This window comes from Podarcis liolepis, assembly GCF_965112155.1.
Source record: "Podarcis liolepis genome assembly, chromosome: 3".
NCBI classification, from domain to species: domain Eukaryota; kingdom Metazoa; phylum Chordata; class Lepidosauria; order Squamata; family Lacertidae; genus Podarcis; species Podarcis liolepis.
The window spans coordinates 94,332,069-94,351,444 of record NC_139557.1 but is presented as its reverse complement, the minus strand read 5'-3'; the positions used below and the strand labels follow the sequence as shown (position 1 = coordinate 94,351,444).

General features: G+C 42.3%; 1 long non-coding RNA gene across 2 annotated transcripts in view; it reads right to left on the bottom strand.

Annotated features, from left to right (window-relative positions):
- The window catches only part of LOC310703695, a 41,814-nt gene that overhangs the window by 553 nt on the left and 21,885 nt on the right, over positions 1-19,376 (bottom strand). For both annotated transcript variants that reach the window (XR_014524320.1, XR_014524321.1), the window contains exon 2: positions 527-646. This is a non-coding gene — a long non-coding RNA (uncharacterized lncRNA). The remainder of the gene's footprint in view (positions 1-526; positions 647-19,376) is intronic.

The following is a 19,376-nucleotide window of genomic DNA, read 5'->3' as shown; positions in this document are numbered from 1 at the left end:
AAGTACGGATTAGCAATGGGCTGTGTAAAAACTGACCACCTGAATCATTCTTAGGTTGTCATTGCTGTGACAGTGGGAATCCTGGCTAACCCGGGGATAACACTTTGCTCTTTGGGAGTTGGTTTGTTGCTGCTGCTGCATGCTCTCAATAGGCAAGATCCAATACGCTCCCAAGCAAACCCTAGACTGACCTTTGACTCTTCCTCTGAAATATGACCATAAAAATAATGAGTCTGTAAACTGCTTTTGGCAATTATATCATTCCTGGAATGAAAGGACATTGTCATTAGCATGCGGCTTATGGACACCAGCTTGCTGGGCTTGGCTTGCAGCCAAGCTGGGAAAGGGAGCTGGATTTAAAAAACTGACACAGGTTCAATGGGATAATTAGGCAGGTTTTGTTTGAGTTTGTTGATCTAAATGTGCAAGAGATTAGCCTTTCCCCTTTCAGCTCTGGGTAATGATCACAGCTAACAGGTGGCAAGCTAATGGCAGAACATGAAAATAATACTTTGTTTCCTGGTACCTTTCTTTGTTGTTTTTCCACAGGGGATTTCTTCAACATCTTCCAACCAACAGACAGCATTTGGCCGTCCCCTTCATGTCCTTACTTCCTTCTTGCTTTTGGATAATTTCTTTTTCCTATCTGTAAAAAAGAAAAACACCATCCATACCATTCATTTCAATTTGCAGTTTTTAAAAACACACGCTCCAAAATATACCCCCAAATGACAAAGGTTTACAAGATGGTCCAAGGACTGCCTTTAATAGTTTAAACAGGTGTGAGGAACCTTTGGCCCTCCAGATGTTGCTACAGCTACAGTTCTCATTATCCCCAACCACTGGCCATGCTTGCTGGGGCTGATGGGAGTTGTAGTTCAGCAACATCTGGAGGGCCACAGGTTCCCAATGCCTGTTTTGAAAGTTCCCTCTACAAACGCAGATTGCAGCTGCTCTAAGCAGCAAGAATGGCCAGTTGCTACTGGGACTGGACACAACCAGGTAGGGCTAGGAGAGAGCCTTGTCTGAAATCTCAGAGAGCTGCTGCCAATCAGTACAGACAATACTGACCTAGATAGACCAATGGTCTGACTTAGTAGAAGGCAGCTTCCTATGCCACAAATGCCACTGGAGTGATGGGACATGTCAATATACACCATCTTTCCCAGGGATATTGTACAAAAATACATTGTTTGTATGTTTGTTTAATTTTAAAATTTTTCTGTTTTACAATTTAGAATATTAATTTAAACAACCTTAAAATATCAATGACTTCCCTTCTTCTCCTCCCATGGTTCATTTTGCATAGCATAAATCTCTGCATATTTTATATAAACTAAACCATTCAGTATTCCATCATTACTTCCATCAAAGATTATTTACACTGTTGAATTTATCCTAATGCTGCCAACGTTTTCAATTGTACGCAGTTCCCCCCATATATTCAATAAGCATTTCCCAATCTTCTTTAAAAGAATGTTCTTCTTAGTTCTCTTATTTTGTAAGTTAGATCAGCAAGCTGTGCATATTCCATCAGTTTAAGTTGCCCTTCTGCTTTGGTTGGGACCTTGTTCGTTTTCCATTTTTGGGCTAACAAAACATGGGCTGCCATAGTGGCATACATAAATAGCCTTTTTTGACACCTGGGAATTTCCATCTGAATTATCCCCAACAAAAAGGACTCAGCTTTTTGGTTTTGGAAAGGTGCTTTTAAACATTTTTTTCAATTCATTATCAATTACTTCCCAATAATCTTTTACCCTTTTACAGGTCCACCACATATGAAAGAACGTAGAAAAAGATAGATAGTTTAAATCAACCTTCACCAGCCTTCCAGAGTGCCTTCCATATGTTTTGGACTACAGCTCCCATCAACCCCAGCCAGCCCAGCACTGGGCTGGTGAAGATTGATTTAAATATTCTGATGGTTTGAAGACTCTGGTATTTAATCCCAAAGGCTTGACAGTTCAGTCATCATTTATGGGCTATGCAGTCAAATTCCACTCAGCCAACAGTTGTTTGCCATCCCGCTTGCAGCTTACTTTCAAAGACCTGAGAACCATTATATCACCATCACCCTGGAGCCTTCAGGCCCCTAAGCTAAACATGACCAGCTCTTCAACCTTTCTTGCTATCTCTTATCGTTGCTGCTCTTGTTTGGGATGCTCAGCAGCTTCTCAAATTGCACGGGCCAATGTTGTGCGCAGCGCTCCGGCTTCTGGGCCGTCGCCAAGTCCTGTGGAATAATATATTCCCAATACTTAGATAACATGTGCTTCTGATGAAGCCCTCATAAAGATCGCTTTCTTTTTAGAGCAATAATTTTTGTGTCGCGGTTGCCAAAGGCCTTTGCAATTCTTACCGCGCTTAAAGCCACAAAGAAAACCTGTAGGTAGATTAGGAGGAGAGAAGAACCCCTTTCAGGCATTCTTTGAATGTGTGAAGGGGGAGGGAGGGAGAAGATTGCACTGACCTCCACACATTCATCTGAAGGTCGGGACAAAGCCTACATCACCTTTCCCCAACCTGGTGCCTTACCAATTGCTGGAAACTGCAGGAGATGAGCCACTGCCATGATCCAGAAGGTTTTTCTTAGATGCTTTGGACTGCAATTCTCATCACCCCTGACCATTGGCCATGCTGGCTGGGACTTGGAGTACACACAGGGTTCTCTTAAGAATGTAAGAAGGTGCAGCAATCCTAAACTGAGTGATGAGATTTCACCCACCACTGGTAGCCATATCTATATGTGTTCACTCACCACACATAAAAGAAGTCCTGTGACACTTTCAAAAGTATATGGCCACATCAACCTAGTTGGCTTAGTCTGCCCCATTACTCACCTCAGCACTCAGAGAACAATAACTTACATGCCAATAGTGATTTTAATTCATTTGAATTTTTCACTCTTTTGACAAGGCAAGTATATCCTGGTGTTAAACCACAGGATTTTGGGTTTCTTAAAGTAGTTCGTGCCTTCCATTATGTTCTCAGGTATTTTTTGCTCACCATGCAATTGTCAAAAGCAAAAGTAATAACCAGATAGAGATATGAAATAGGGGGACTTCCAGCTAAATATAATGTGATGGACATGGCTTGAATGTATACTGTTGGAGTTATTCCAAGGCTATGTTATGTGAAGAAACAGGAATAGCTGATTCTTAAACAATGTCTACAGTTACCAAAAATCACAACATGGGAAGATAACTGACTCGTGTTGCTTTGTTTCAGTCCCATAGGATTCTCCCACAAAGAGAAATTAATACCATCAATTCTGAATTATGCTTTTAAAACTCCCACGGTTTAGAATGAGTGGTAAATAAGCTTAGAATGAAGGTTCAAAAGCACCTTCATGGTGAGAGAAAATAGTGTGAAGAAGGTGCTGTTAAGATCTGAAGGCGGAAAGAGGGAGAAAAAAACGTGCCACATCTTATGGGCTATTTCCACCTCAGGGCTTTCACCAAGAGCCTAAGAGATGGAGGAGAAATTTGACCTGGTCTGCATTTAAAGGTGAGCCTACCTTTGGCAAACTGCAGGTTTGGAGGTGAGGCAGATCACTGGTGCCACTGGGTGCTTGGGGAGGGAGTGGGATATTTCTTTGGTGAGGAAGTGTTAACGTCCCTTCCTGCACACTACTGTTCCGATCCTGCTGTTGAAGGTTGGGAAAAGATTCGTGTCTCCATCAATGAAGCATTCAGCACCATGTGCCATTGGCCTCTAGAATCCTGGATAACCCTCCTGCCTCCATTAATGGAGAACGGCAATGACTAAATTGCCGGATGGGAATTTGAACACACAAGTGGTGCAGCTGAATATGCTGGTGAGTCCACAACCAGCAGCTGTGGTTGAATGCACTGGTTGAGGAGCTTTGACATAACACATGGAGAGTGAAGGCATGAGACAGATGAGTACCCAGATGTGTATTTTACAGATGTTTTTCCCTATGGGTCTTGCTGATGAATGGAGGATCCCAGCTGCTCCCTGACAATGAATACACAGGTACCTTTCAATTTCGAATGTGTATTAATGTACAGCTTCTTCCACTATCTGGGGCTACGGTGAGTGGTTGCTGCTCACATGTAATTAACTGTGCACAATAATAGCTTAGAAGCAACCAAAGCCATTAATCTGCTCAGATCTGTTCAGATAAAGAGGGGATTTATTAATCTAGAATCTTCTCACTTTCTATCCAATACACATAGCCCCTCTTTTTAAAGAAGGCTTTGCCTGCTCGAAAACCTAAAACCATAAATATCTTCCACTGGGAACTCTAACAATGGTTTGAGATTTGGTCCAGGAAATAAATAAGCACCAGGTGTTGCAAGCAGCTTGTTTTAGAGGCCTCTATAAGAGATTCCGAAAAATCCTTATGGTGTCTCTGATAATATATTGCTTAATAATGTCGTCAGCTCCCTACACTTCCCCTTTAGAGGAAAATGATGGATGGTGATTTTATGTTACATAATGAAGTCATCCAATGATCTCCGTACTCTATAGAGGATTTTAAAGCAGCCCTACAAGGACACCAATGCAAAAGAGGCAATAAAGAGGGAAAACAGTAAATACTAGCTGATTGGATCCAATTGTCATACTCAGGAGGCGACCCACTGAAATCAACTAGCTTAATTCCATTTATTTCAATGGGTCTACTTCAGAGCATTTTTGTGTGTGTATTGCTACAACCCTGTGTGTTTTAGAACTGCAAGGCTGCAATATGGAGATTTTTGCATGTGAAATGTGAAGTTTTCCATGGAACTGGCAATAGGGGGGAGGGGGGCTATAAATAATTCTACTAAAAAGATGCAATCTCTTCCTCATAGAGGAAGAGCAATTTAATTCCAAGAAATGAAAAGACTGAGCACATGTGTACAGTCAAATTAGATGCACTTACGCTCAGCGAATGTGTTATACTGAATGTGTTGGCAGGGGGAGGGGGGCTGCAGGCGTGATCCTGTTCTTTCCCATATACACATCAACTGTTCTACAATATAATATGCGTACAAGACAAGAGTAATCTCGAATCAGAATAAAAATAAGCATGGAAAAGCAAATGACAGCTTTTTGATCCAAGATAGTATCAAAAATCCCAGCTTTTTTCAGGGACACAGAAAATTAAAAACATGATTTGGTGGACATTAAGCTTGATTTTCTCTCTCTCTCTTTTTTTTTCTTTTCGAAAATTCTTTTTATTTTATTCCTGACATATACACCAACATAAAAAACCACAAACAATCCAAAAAGGATAAAAAAGAAAGAGAGAGAAAAAGAAATAAAGCAAAATACAAAGGCACAAAAAAGTCACATAACAAAAACGTTTGATTCATACAGTTTTGTTGAACTGACTTCCCTCCACCACGGTTTGAGCTGTATCCCAATGTTTTCTTCTCCAGAATCTTTTTACCACTTTTATCTCTACATCGCCGGTTTTATATTACCCCTACTGTAATTTTAATATTTTCTAAATTTGTTTCCATGTATGTAATGAATTTGTTCCAATCATTAAAAAATTTGGTGTTTTTCTGATACCTGATCTTCTGTGTCATTTTTGCTAACTCTATATACTCGAATAACTTAATTTGCCATTCTCTGATAGTTGGGATTTTGGGTGTTTTCCAGTTCTGCGCTAACAATATTCTGGCTGCTACCGTTGCATATTGAAACATGGTTTGATCTTCCTTCTTAATCTCATCTCCGACCATTCCTAAAAGAAAGGCTTCAGGTTTTTTAGGGAAGTTATATTTCAAAACCTTTTTTAATTCATCGTAAATGAGACCCCAAAACCTTTTCACTATTTCACATGTCCACCACATATGGTGGAAATCACCCTCCTTCTTTTTACATTTCCAGCAGGTTTTGTCCCCTGTTCTATACATCTTTTCTAGTTTCACTTGAGTGATGTACCAACGATACATCATCTTTTCCATATTCTCTCGGAGTCCAGCACATGCTGTGAATTTCATATCTTTATTCCAAAGTTTCTCCCATCTATCATAATCCAAATTGTATCCCAATTTTCTCAGTGAAATCAACAGGGCTTTGAGGCTGCAATGTTGTCCCCACTTACCTGGAGCTACATTCTAGTGAAGTCAATGGGACTGACCTCTGAGGATTGTGCAGCAAATTGCTTGACCTTAATTATGGAATCCTCCAAAGTTAGTTCTGCAGAGCCAGTTAAATGCATAGGACTGTACCAATTGTTGGGCACAGGTATAATAAATTTCCCGAATGTTTAATCTTTGGGCCAAATGAAATGTGATGTTAATTCCATGAACAAGTGCTTTTTTGCAGGGCTTTTTTTTCCAGCCGGAACTCACTGGAACTCAGTTTACAGCACCTCTCAGGTGTCCGCCACTGCCATTAAAAGAGAACTCCTGGTGAGTTCTGGCACCTCTTTTTTAGGAAAATAGCACTGCTTTTTTGTTTGTTTGCAATGCCAATGGAGGCTTAGCTCCTGAAGCAAATAGTAGTTGTAGAGGAGGGAAAGGGGTATAATTCCACTGTCTCTCACCTGTATTCCCAGTGCTGCTTTTCCTCACCCTTCCTGATAGATACACACTAACACACTCTGCATATGACTTACATTTGTGCAATTAATATCACCTTTATTTTGGCCAGTCCACCCATCTCTAGACTTTCTTTCAAATAAATTTAAATAGGATTGCACCATGAGGCTGCAATGCTAAATATGCTTTTCTTGGAGTAAGACCCATTGAATTTAGTAGGATTTACTGCAGGATGAAAACACATAAGAATGCACTTTGGAACACTCAGGTGTTGCGCATACTTAACAAAAATCTGTTTCTTCTTCATGACAGAGTAACTGAAGGTTGTGTTTAAAAGAGCCCTGGAGTTTAAAGCAGGAATTAGACACCCATTAAATGGTTTAGTAATTATTTTATTTTATTTGCTTATTTTCGTCAAAGGAGCCCAGACTGTTTCAATTCAGATTCTTTAGTTCATGGGTCTTTTGGTACCATTGTGTCTCTCTGGTTGACTAATCTGGTGGGGAGTACATTTATTTGAAAAAACAATGCTTGAACATCCAACCATTGGACCTGATGCCTATAAAATATTTTCGTTAGGTCTGGAGCCTCTCAGGGGTAAACTTACAGGTGCTAAAGACAGAACAGCTGCAACAAGTGATGGATTTAGGGAATGGGGCTGCATTTTAAAAACCAAGATGACCAAATGATACATTTTACAATCAAAGGCTCAGCTTATGTTAAAGATTAGAATGCCTTTATAAATGTTTCTCTTCTTCCCTTGGGGCTTTTAAAAATCAGCAAAAGGGCAGCTAACTCAAGACTAATGACCAAAGGATGTGTCTATTACTTGCAAATTTCAGACTCACCGAAAGTGACAGGATAAACTGATTAACATATACATGTATATGTATATTGACCAAACTCATAATAAATGAGAGCTTCAAGCTAATGATATGAGATTATTTTTTCTGAAAATTATTTCTAGCATTTACATTGCACTCTTCAATGCCTAATCAAAGCAACATATATTATATGTTACATTTTATTATATATATTATAACATATACTATATTATTATTATGCTACATTATTGTTATATTCTTCTTCTTATATTGTTATGCGCCACCCCAATCTCCAAAGCAGTGCAAGATTCCAGGAGTCCAGGCACTTACTTGGGGTTCGTGTTTCCTTTGCAAATGGAAACACAGCAGAAACTGTGGTGTCTTTATCAAATATATGGTCTATTTACACATATATACAATCTGAGCCTATGATGCTGGGGCTTCCAGCTTTACACTTCAAGAGCGACCCGCTTCTCCCACGGCCACAGTCCTCAATTCATCCTGTCAGCCCACATGGTGCTCTGATCCCCCATCCGCAGCTTGCCATGTTTAACAGGCTGACACTTTTCAGCTGGGTCTCATTTTTCTGGAGAAAATCTGCAGCCAAAATGACAATTATGTTTACTGTATAAAGGGGTTAAGCCTCACAGAGAGATTAATTCCTAGAGATAACATCTCTGTGATGTCATTTCCTGGGGAACTTAGACAAAGGATTTTAAGCCCTACTATTTCCTCCTGACCTCTTTTTCGTTTGCCTGTTGATGGGGATGGGCATGTTGTTTGCTCTCTCCAGAAAGCAAGCAGTATCTTAAGTATGTAGAAAGTAACTTATAAGTATCACTGCACTGCCTGCTTCACTGTTTCTATGCTAAATCCTGACAAGACTTACATGTGAGTAAACATTTCATGATTGTAATAAAGGAAACTTTGTTTGAATTATGTGTATGTTTGATCATTTCTGCTGTAAATTTTTGTAAGTGTCAATAATGTTTATTAGTACTACGATGGTTTGTAATTTACTTAGATAGTTTCCCAATGAAGTATGTTTAGAAAGCATAGAAACATTTATTAATAACCATGTATTCACTAGAAACCAACAGTTGCTGGTCTCTCGGCTGAGCTAATGGAGAGGCTTGCAGACCAATCTCTCCCTCTGCCATCTATTCCCTGCTATAAACATCAGAAGGACACCCATCACTCTCTGCTTGTGCTCCCTTCTTGGGCATATTGGTCTACTGTCTGTAAGGAAAATGATGAGTGATGTATGTGGTTGGGTTGACTCAGCATGTCTGTTCTTATGTTTGTAAGAATTATCTCCGTGCAGTTTAATGGCAGAACTTAAAGAGAGAAACAGCTATTTATTTATTTATTTTGGAGGAGTGGGGAAGAACCACATTAGTAACATCAGTCAAGCTAAGAAAATGGTCCGCACAAATCTGGATATTGGACTGTTAGCATTTTTCCCCCCATTTTGAGAAAAATCACATGGCTTGCCTAATTTATTTCTGATTTTTCTTCTTCTATAAATAACTTTTGTCAAGAAAGCAAAGTCCAACTGTATATTTATCATGTTGGGTTTTTAACCCCCCCCCCCCACCAAAAATGCACATAGTAATGTCCTTATATCATATTCTTCCAAAATTCTTTTATGTACTTTATAAACACTATTAATCATGCAGAGCACATGTTGGTGGTGTTAGCTGAAGCACGCAACTTGGGTTTGGAAAGTTTGGAGTCATAATGCTTTTGATTGTAAAGTCAACATCTCTGCATTTACCCTATCAAAACAAATGGCTAACTGGCCTCCTTTTTTATTTATTTAAATGCACCCCCCCCCCACACACACAGAGAGAAAGTAGTTTTTTCCAGGAGACCCCATGTGTTGGCTGAATCTGATATCAGCAAAAGGAAACATGGAGCAACATGCATAACATCAGAAAAAGCTGAATGGGAAGGATCAGGAAAAGTATTTCCTTAGACTACTTCAGGATTATTTGATAGATGTATTTCATTGACTCTTGCCAGCCACCTTAAGAGTGCAGATACATTAAATAAATGCTAAACAAATAATAATACATATATAAGGAAATGTCAGAAGAATGAAGAAGACAAATGGACCCATGCCAAACTACAGAACAGAAAGCATTTCTTTTGTACAGGATAATTCTGAGAATCCACAAGCAGTCTTAAGAACCCCTCTCATCACATCCATTCTCTTTCTGCCTTTCTCTTCTGGAATTACTATTATTGATTTATATACTACTTGCATTCCAAAACGACTTCTAATCAGTTATAAAATATCCACACACAATAAAACAATTACATCAAAACATAAAATATATGCCAGAATAAGCCCACTATAAAGCATAATTCAGAGGGATGCACGGCCAAACAGGTGTGCCTTCAAGAGCTGGCAGAACGCCGATACTGATAGAACCTCCCATGTTTCAGCATGGAGGGCATTCCACGACACTGGTATTGCCAGTGACAAAGCCCACTTCTGTGATGCCACAAGTCAGTAGTAGTAGCAGCAGTAGTAGTAGTAGTAAAAATAATAAAAACAATAAATATTATTTATTACTTTTACCCTGCCCATCTGGCCGGGCCTCCCCAGCCACCCTGGGCAGCTCCCAACAGAATATGAAAAACATGATAAAACATCAAACATTAAAAACTTCCCTAAACAGTGCTGCCTTCAGATGTCTTCTAAAGTCAAATAGTTGTTTATTGCCTTGACATCTGATGGGTGGGTGTTCCACAGGGTGGGCTAAAAAGTGTGTCACCAACATGAAAAGTTTGGAAAGCTCTGCTCTAAACAACGTTTCTCTTTCTGTATGCTCCCTTTCAGACTGCGGACAAGGGAACAAGTATCTGAATATTCTTCTTATAAATAGTCACAACCCTCCCTGGCCCTGCTTCGCAGCCTCCTTGAGTGTTCTTGCTTGGCTAGAATGTGCCCTGGAACTTGGACAAAGCCTCTTGCTTGAATGTGGAATGGGGTGGGCGGGTGGTGCCATTTTGTCACCTCAGGTAGCAAAATGTCATATCCCCCAACATTTCTCTGATGAAAATAAGGACGTCCTATTCCATCATCATATTAACAATAATTTTATTATTTATACCCCACCCATCTGGCTGGGTTGCCCCAGCCACTCTGGGTGGCTTCCTACATATATAAAAACATAATAAAACATTAAGCATTAAAATACTTCCCTTTCCAGGACTGCCTTCAGATGTCTTCTAAAGGTTTTATAGTTACTTATTTCCTTGGCTTGGGGGGGGGGGTCACACAACTCTATACCCTCCAACATTTCTCCGATGAAAATAGCCATATCCTCCCAACATTTCTTTGATGAAAATAGGGACATCCTAAGGAAAAGTGGGACATTCAGAGATCAAATCAGAAACCGGAACGGCTTCTGTAAATCCAGGACTGTCCCTGGGAAATAGGGACACTTGGAGGTCTGAAATGTATTGGGTCTACCTGACTCTATCTGCTACAACACACTCCTTCTTTCTTCAATGCAAACTTCCACACCTAAGCACTTCTTGTCAGAATGCTTTTACGATTCTAAAGTGCCACTGCATAGGAAGAAGAGATGTATCACAAGAATATCGTTTCTGCACATACGGCAGAGATATGTTTGCCCTCACTCCCCTCTTAACAAAGATGACTCAGGAATTTTAGTTGCTCCCCAAAGGAAGTCATTTGAGGCCTAACAGTCTGCAGGGAAGGCAGGAAGCTTGGCCTCATAAGACTGCTCCTCTCCCAGCTACTCCTCCTTGGAAGTTTGCAGCTCCCTCCCTCCCTGTATGCTGTGTGGGCTTTGGTGTGTCTTGTTGAAGGGGCTGAGTCGTAATTTTTGAGGGAGAAATCCTTGAGTTGCCATAGGGTTGTCCTGTTTTTCTCCTACTGCTGGGACTAATTCAATGGGCAGTCTGGGAGTTGTGTGGTCTGGTAGTCATGGTGGACATTGAGCATGGGCAGGTAAGGCAGTGGGTGAGGAAACTAAGGCATTATTAGGTTAAGGGCATCTTTCAGGGATCAGCCAGTGATTTATACCTGGTGGGACTTGTGGATGCTCTTTAGGCCTGACAATTTAGGCAAACGCTGTGCAGTATGACCTGAGTGCATGTGTTGATTTCATAACTGACACTTCTAGCAAGCAGGAGGTTCTCCCCATAGCTGCCAACCGTCCCTTATTTGGCGGGAAAGTCCCTTATCCCAGCGCCATGTCCCACTGCTGTCCCTTATTGATGATGTCCTTTTAATTTCCCGGGTTTCAAAGGAAGCAGCTCCTCTCTCTCCCTCCCTGCCGGCCAGGGAGGAGGGATGCTCCAGCTGTGTTGCTTGGCTGCGTTGCTCACCCAATAAGGAGTCTAAGAACGACGGGGGGTGGGGGTGGAGGTTGCATGCCTTGTGCCGATCAAATCGGCCGTGTTGCCTGGGAACTCGCCTTTGCTCAGTGCTTCCCAGCGGAGAGGTGACGGTGGTTTTCCTTGCTGCATCCCCTTTGCCGGGTTGCTGCGCTGTGGGAACCACCACTTGAGGCTTCGTTTGGCTGCTGGCTGGGCTTTCTGCCTTTGGCTCAGAGGGGCTCAGAAGCTGAACATACCTGTGCTGGGAAAATCCCTTATTTTGGCTGCTGGTCCCTTATTTTCGAGGCTGCTGGTCCCTTATTTTAAAATCTGTAAGTTGACAGCTATGGTTGTCCCCCCAACCCCACCCTGAGCTGGGAAGCCACAGGCTGAGACTGCATCACATGCCTCGAAGGCTGGAGAGATGCTTCTCTACTAGGATTAGCTAAATCCTTTCCTGCCTCTACTTCTTTGAATTGGTTAATTGGGTTAATGTAGATTGGCAACTCTTCCCACTTGTTATATTCTAATAAATATAACCAGTGCTTTTTTCTGGGGGGGATGGAGGGGTACGCATTCCCCTAAATATTTTGTGAATCTAAGTTTGGCCTCATTGAGGGCCAGTATTTCAATACAGTGGTACCTCAGGTTAAGAACTTAATTCATTCTGTAGGTCCGTTCTTAACCTGAAACTGTTCTTAGCCTGAAGCACCACTTTAGCTAATGGGGCCTCCCGCTGCCGCTGCGCCGCCGGAGCACGATTTCTGTTCTCATCCTGAAGCAAAGTTCTTAACCTGGGGTACTATTTCTGGGTTAGCTGAGTCTGTAACCTGAAGCGTCTGTAACCCGAGGTACCCCTGTACAGTGGAACCTCGTGTTATGGATGGGATCTGTTCTGGAGGCCCGTCTTTAACACGGAACAGACGCAAGCCGAAGTGCTGGGTCTGCGCTCCTGCGGGGCGTGATTTAGCACTTCTGTGCATGTGTGAGTGGCAAAACCCAGAAGTAACCTGTTCCGGTATTTCCAGGTTACTGCGGGACGCTACACAAAAACACATATCCTGAAGCGGATGCAACATGAGGTATGACTGTACAAATAGAAAAAATGAGAGTACCCCTAAACATTTTTTTAAAGAAAAAAAGCACTGAATATAACCTTATTCCAATGCTATCTCGCATGAGTCTTCTTTTCAGGTGCAATATTGACATCAGTCTCAACAGACCATTCGCTTACAAACCGGCATCGTAGAATCCAATGAACTGTCTGTACTCAGCTGTATCTTCAGCTGAATTAATATGAGGAATATAAAAAGTGGAAAGTAGCACAGCTTGCTCTATTCCTAAGATCAGGGACAGCAGGCCATATGGGAACCTTTCATGAGTTTGCCTTCTATCTTCCCCTCCCAAGATTATTGTCTTCCTTGCACAAAGAGCTTTGCAGGGATGAGATATGCTAAATGCACAACAAGGATTTGTTATGCAAACGTGCAATGCGAAGGCAGGCGGAAGCAGAAGGTACGCGTGTAACAAGGCGGGATCGTCATCTAGAGGAATACAATCAAAGTAAATCTAGGATCCGTAAACAGCATATAATTAGCCAGTGTTTTTCTATTTGCTTCCTTTAATATGCAATTGGGGGAAATGCAATAAAATGTCAAGGACTCAATTAAACAGATGGTTCTACGCTGCTTATTTGTCTCCACTGTATTGTTTGCGTCAATTAAAGACAAAGCGCCTTGATGGAAAGTGACTCACAGATTCCTGTAAAGCAGTTTTCTTAAGAGAGCATGTGGGGAGGGGTGGGGAGGGGGGAGCTGAAGGAAGAGGCCTCATATCATGAGCTTTTATTAGGAGTATTATTATGTCTCATTAATTAATCTGGGCATTGCTCTAGTGACGTCTTGGGCTCATTTCACAGGAAAAAATTAGCCTCGATCGCCAAGTTAAAGAGACAATTACAGGAAGGCCAAATTATGCCTACATTTCATTCCCTTGAAGGCAATGGGCCAAGTTCATGTCAAATCCATAATAACTGGACTATCCCCCACTAAAAACAGCTCCTGTGGACCTACGTCACAAGTCATTTGTAATGTACGCAGAGGATGTATTGATCTTCCTTGAGCTTCCTTTCTCATAAACTCATAACAGCAGAAGATGGGAGTTGTAAGCAAGCTACTTCTGTTTATGTACAGGCAATGCATCAACCCCCTTTGGGAAAAAATCTAATAAGTCACAATTAACAAACAAAAAAGGCTGTATGGCCTTTAAAATTTATTTTCCCCGTTCCAAGTGGTAGTTAATTCACAAAATATCAAAGGAGCTGCTTTGTCACTGCAGAAGGCCAGCGAGTGTACTCAAGGTTTATTTTTATCTGCCGTTCACATTGTCACGTTTGCCTGGCTTGTTCTCCGTTAAGGAGTTTATGTTTATTCCCTCTCACCCCCCCCCTCCTTTCTAAATAAAAAAGCATACTTGACTGTTTCAGGCAAGTCAACTGTTTTGCATATAAGGTTTCCAGATCTGCACTGGATCTGACAACGCTGTATGTGCAAAGAACAAATCTCTTTTCAGGCCTGATCAGAAACAGAAGCTGCCATGCCTATGTTTCTTGTTTCCTTACAGTACAACCGTATGGCATGCTTACTCAGAAGGAAGCCTAATGAGACTTACTTCTGGGTAAGTGTGAACTGGCATTTCTGTAACATTTCTGGCTGCATTCTTGAAGACTGACAACACACTCCAAAACTTCGGATAACCCCAGCCAGCATTTTCATGTAGATGTTAAACAGCATAAGGGATAAAATCAAACCCAAGGCTCTTATGGGGCTGAAGAGCACTCTCCAAAAACCAACCTCTGGAAACAACCATCCAAGTAGGACTGGAACCACCACAAAGCAGTGTCACCAACCCATAATATGGACAGCTGCTACCATGGTTGATGCCATTGAAAGCCACTGAGAGACTGAAATAATTAACAGAGACAAATTTCCCCTGTCTCTCCTGTCAGAGGTCATCATACAGGGTGACCAAAGCAGTTTCTGGGCCAAAACTGGGCCAAAACCCCAACTGAAGTGGATCTAGAAAATGGTCTGAAGAACGACCACATCTGGCTTGAAACAGGGAGAAGATGACTGTCTCTGCTTCCTTTCATAAATGGTGACTGAGATCATGCAGTCATCCAAACAACTTTTGGAATATTTGCATAGGCATGCCATATTGCTACTTGGACCCATGGCAGAGCACACACAAAACTTGCCATCAGGAGAAGGAAGGAAGAAGAAAAATAGGCAGCCACACAATTGGTAGTGAGGCAGGTTGTCCCTTATTCAAGGCTGAACTTAGCTCAGTACAGTTTCCACAGTTTGTTCCCACCCACTTCACTTTTCCTGATCAGCTGTAAATTAGGAAGTATAAGAATAATCTCCAGGCCTGACTCAAGGTGAACACAGAGACACAGAGGCCTTTAAAAACCAAACTGCTTATGGCTCCTAGCAGCTGGCAGACAACCTCCCTTTATTCACTTTCCCTTCCCAATTCAGGAATAAATATTGTCCCTGTAGAGCTGGCTTGCTGTTCTCACCCTGTCAAGATTACACTGTTCAGCTCAGGCAACAAATTGAACCTCTTTTTTTTTTTTAATTTGTATTATTTTCCCTCCAGTATCCCATTTGCCTCTTTCCACTGCCAAGAGTTCGTACTTCCTATTATAACACTGAGAACAACTTAGCTACATGGATCTGATTCAAGTTCAGTCCCCCAGAGGTGCAGCAAGCTGAAAATGAACTCCATCCTCATGTAAATTTTCGATGAAGCTGCACATTGATTTTGTTATTGCTGGCCACCCAGATCACATTTGTTGGATCGCAGCGATAGAACTGGTCCATTACGTTCGGTATCGTTTACAGCTACTCTGTGCACTAACTATCCTCGGTTTTTTTGTCTTTGGGGAAATGGAGGCAGGATATTTGCCATAAAATTACCACCGTTTGAAATTCCCCCTTGCCACGCTCTCTCAGAGACCTAGAGGCATGGCCCAGCTGAAATTAAGCACTTTTAAATCTCACTAGCTTTAAGGTACATAGGAACCTAGGAAGATGCCTTTTACAGAGTCAGACCTTTTGCTCACCTAGCCCAGTACTGCCTACGGTGACTGGCAGCAGCTCTCCAGGGGATCAGACAGAGGGCATTCTCAGCCCTATCTGGGGGATGCCAAGGATTGAATCTGGAACCTTCTGCATGCAAATTCTTGAAGATGAATATGGAGCAGTAAAAGACACGGAGTTGGACCCAGTCTGGATTCCTAACCCCACCTACCAGGGAGTAAGGTAAAGGTAAAGGGACCCCTGACCATTAGGTCCAGTCATGACTGACTCTGGGGTTGCAGCGCTCATCTCGCTTTATTGGCCGAGGGAGCCGGCGTACAGCTTCCGGATCATGTGGCCAGCATGACTAAGCCGGTTCTGGCAAACCAGAGCAGCACACGGAAACGCCATTTACCTTCCTGTCGGAGCGGTACCTATTTATCTATTTGCACTTTGACGTGCTTTCGAACTGCTAGGTTGGCAGGAGCAGGGACCAAGCAACGGGAGCTCACCCCGTCGCAGGGATTCGAACCGCCGACCTTCTGATCGGCAAATCCTAGGCTGTGTGGTTTAACCCACAGTGCCACCCGCGTCCCCTACCAGGGAGTAAGCCCCATTAAATTCAGCAGGGCTTCTTTCCAAGCTGGTGTGCATAGAATAGCACACTTTAGTTGGTTGCATTTATGTTCATGCTGAAATCAATGGGATTACGTTAAGTTGCAAGTAAGTTGCCCCATTGATGGGACCCAGTGACAGCTAGCTGAATCCAACCCATTATTTGCCTACTGCTGGCATGGCTTTAGGTGGTGTACATAACTAGTCTCTTGAATTTTTTTCCACCCTGTCTATAGGCAGAGAAATGGCTGAGAGATTATTTCACCAGATTTCTCTAGTGGGAGGAGAAATTCTCCACTTGTTTCTTGAGGGTAATTGGCAATGATAAGGGCAGCAACTCTTCATTTCCCCCCTATAGATTTTCATTGACTGTGTTGGCAGCCCAGCCACACCGTTCTGCATCCTCCCCAATGCCACAGATCCAGCCTTATTCCAAGGCACTGTGGGGAAAGGTGCACAATAATAATGATTTCAAATTAAAAAATGATTTTAAAATGGCAGCTTATATTCAGAGTAAATTCTGCAAGGGGCACCCTCCTCAACCCCGGGACATTCTCAGAATTTTTCTCAAGGGAGAAAAAAGTCTTCTCTGCAATTTCAGCTCAATTCTAGTTCTAGCTCTTACTCTGTTGACTTGCCTTCAAGAAATGACGCAAGACACATGTTTTGTATTATGCTTACTATTTACAGTGCAAACATATAAGGACCTGAGAAACTGACAGATTCTCCAATCCCTCTTATTTATCTGTTTAATGTGTTTATATCCTACCTTTCTCTCCGTGGAGCTTGAACAGGCTTACATTTCCCCTTCTCATTTAATCCCCACAAAAACCTTGTGAGGTAGCTTAGGCTCAGTGAGGCAGTGCGACTGGCTCAAGGTCCATTGAGCTTTATGGCTGAGTGGGGATTCAAACCCTGGTCTCCCAGGTCCTAACCTGATGCTCTAACCACTTTACCACACTGGCTCTACCTATTAGTAGGTGCAGTGACTGAGTGTAGTGGGCCTTTGTCATTTGCCTTTGCCTGCGTTCTGATGAAATCAGCGCCGCTTTTAGAATGCGATTTGCAGTCCGCTGGCCGACAGGGTGCCCAGTGGAGAAAGTGTTTATAAGCAGGGCAGCTGCCGAGCTTCGCGAGTTGACAGCCGAATCCTCTGTCCCAGGTTTCCTCTCGAGCCCCTTTGCATTCTTTACGGTCCCCTTGCTGAGAGGCTGAGCGATGGAGGAGGTGTTTACAGGCAGAGGTGACGCAGAACCTGCACATGCTCTCGGCCCTGTCCCACAGTTGTAAAAGTCATCAAGTAATCCCATGCTTCCTTGCAGCAGGAGATGTCAGGTGATATGATGAAGATGCTGACTGGTATGCACTTCTCCAAAAGACCAGGAAGAACATCTGTCACCAACATTTCGACTTCAGCTGCCGCCGCACCTGGTTGCTCTCTCTGCAAGTTCCTGTTGTATTCGCCTGCCATATGCTCAGACATCCGGCCGTTGCTTTATAATTTCTCTGCTCCTTATTGTGGTCAAGTCATTTGCCCAAGGAAAGCAGAAAAAGCACTTAAGTGAATTATCAAGTGCCGCCCGGTGTATTGTGCGCAGCAGTTCTCATGGGTTCGTATTAACGTTTTGCATACCGTATTTTTTGCACCATAACACTCACTTTTCCTCCTAGAAAGTAAGAAGAAATGTCTGTGCGTGTTATGGAGGAAATGCCTACGGGTGGCATGCCTACGGATTTTCCTCCTCTAAAAACTAGGTGCGTGTTATAGAGCGAAAAATACGGTAATTTCACATAAGGATGTCCGGCCAATGGCCCATCTAGTCCAGCATCGGCTTCTCACAGTGGAAGCCTGCGTGAAACCTGCGAGCAGGACCCAAGCACAAGGATAATAGAATTGTGGAGTTAGAAGGGACCACAAGGATCTTATAGTCCAACCCCCAAAGAGTGCTCTCTCTCCCCTTCTGTGGCTTCCAGTATTCAGAAGCATCAGCGCCTCCAACTATTCCCCAACTACTTGGTGACAGAAATGGAGAAGCAACGTACATTCCTGAGATGTCTCCATATCATGTCAGATCATTCATGAGGATTGAATGAAATCTCTTACTGACTTATAGTTGAAAGCAGCACCAATCCCCCATTCCTGTTAACGAAGGAATGGATGCACCAGCCCTTTAAAGCCCACTATTGTGCAGACGGCTTCTGTTTCCTAAGTCCTAATGGAGGACATATTCATCAAGCATTTACGAAACACTTCCCAGGAAGAAACTGCTAAATGGCGATAGGAGACAATGATTTGTTTTTTCAAAGGCATTGTTAAGCACCATTCCCGTTTAATAATAACCTATAAATATTGCAGATGAAAGTGTCGTATTTTTGAAACCATTATTGTTTCCCATTGTCTGAACTCTGGAATGACTGCATGTGAATCATCACTGGCTTATTTGTTCATTCATTACCCAGAGGAAAACAACAGCCCCATATCTCCATATCTTGGGCACAATAAGCTGACACATAATCAAAATAAAGGATGCTAAAGCCATTCAAAGGGTTCTCGTTCCATAGAAACTGCTCTTTTCTCAAAATGCTGTTGATTTATTTTTTTTAATGCAGAATGGCCAATCGTGGGACACCAAATATAGCAAATGAATGACAAATGTAGCAGAGAATTCAGAAAGGACACAAGGGAAAAATGAACTGATTTGCTTGTTCTTTGGGAAGTAGCATGTTATATGACACAATACACTATAAGAATGTCTGAATCCTATGACAAAGGATGAATCATGAGGATAATGAGAATAACGTGGGAAAGAAGTGACCAAGAAATACGCTAGTTAGAAGCAATGTGAAAGGCCATTAAATGAGAAGCCAACACACAGTGGACAAGCAGATTGTTGAAAGACATGGTCTGGACCTTCTGAGAGTAAAAAGTTGATATTTGCCATCTGATACAGCAGCCACTGAGCATATTTCTACACTTCTGTTAAAAATTGTGC